Source organism: Pteropus medius, unplaced genomic scaffold (assembly GCF_902729225.1).
Source record: "Pteropus medius unplaced genomic scaffold, Ma_sr-lr_union100, whole genome shotgun sequence".
Classification (NCBI taxonomy): domain Eukaryota; kingdom Metazoa; phylum Chordata; class Mammalia; order Chiroptera; family Pteropodidae; genus Pteropus; species Pteropus medius.
The window spans coordinates 9,792,305-9,793,394 of NW_024354499.1; the positions used below are offsets into that span (position 1 = coordinate 9,792,305).

Below are 1,090 nucleotides of genomic sequence, written 5' to 3' on the forward strand. Positions count from 1 at the left end.
TCTATTGTTGGACATTTAAAATATTTCCACTTGTTCAATGTTATAAATAATAGAAAGAATCATTATTTTCTAAAGCTTCCATTTTTAATTAAAGAAATATCAATTTAAAAATCAATAGAAAATTTTATGATTGGAAATGTTTTATTCTGTACTATGCAGTAGAGTAGCCACTAGCCTCACATAGCTACTGAGTTCTTGATATGTGGTTAGCTTAGCTTAGTAGCTGGATTTTTCATTTTACTTAATCTTAAATTAAAATAGCCACATGGGGCTAATGACTGCCTCGTTAGTCAAAGTGGAACTTGTGGAGTTCAGCGCACTGCTTTAAGTATTTGCTTATATGCAGGAATACCCCCATCTTGTGGTCTTTTAGAATATTGCCTTTAAAATGTTGGGAACTGAGGTGTATTTGCAACTATAAGCACAATTTGTAGTTGTAACTTCATGGTGTACATGAATCATAAGAATCTACCTAGCGGTTTACATAAAGTGCCTGCAAGTTTAAAGATTGGCATTGCTGTCTATGGCCATGCCACCCTGAACAAGCCCAATCCCGTCTGATCTTGGAAGCTAAGCAGGGTCGGGCCTGGTTAGTACTTGGATGGGAGACCACCTAGGAAGACCAGGTGCTGTGGGCGTAAAAAATAAAAAATAAGGGATTGTAAACTGACAAGGTCCTTGCAATCTGTGAGGTCAAACAAGGGTTGCCTCACCTAAAAAACAATAAAAATAAAAAATAAATGAAGACTGGCATTGCTGAAAGACGGTCAGTGCACTAGGCAAATGAATTCACAGTATGTGTGCGGACAAACACAGAATAAACGTGTTTGCGCTGCCATCTGGGAAAGAGCCACCCTTTTGGCTGACCCTCTAATAAATAGCTGGAATCTCCAAGAATATTGTCAACTAAAATTAGGCCTTTTATTTTTTCCGCTACTTAAAAGTCCTCTTTGGTTTAAAATGTTATCTTAAACACTTTTCTTCCTAGGAGCTTGTCCTGTTTGTCTCTATATATAGGCATTGATGTTGTCTGTTCTATATAACCACTCGGTATTTTTGTTACAGACTCCATATTGTTAATTCTGGTATA

At 36.8% G+C, this 1,090-nt stretch overlaps 1 non-coding gene across 1 annotated transcript; it reads left to right on the forward strand.

Annotated features, from left to right (window-relative positions):
• Nucleotides 1-519: 519 nt before the first annotated feature.
• On the forward strand, nt 520-638 carry LOC120594637 (5S ribosomal RNA). Its single transcript, XR_005650657.1, has one exon. It is a non-coding gene; the product is annotated as a 5S ribosomal RNA (ribosomal RNA).
• The last annotated feature ends 452 nt before the right edge of the window (nt 639-1,090 follow it).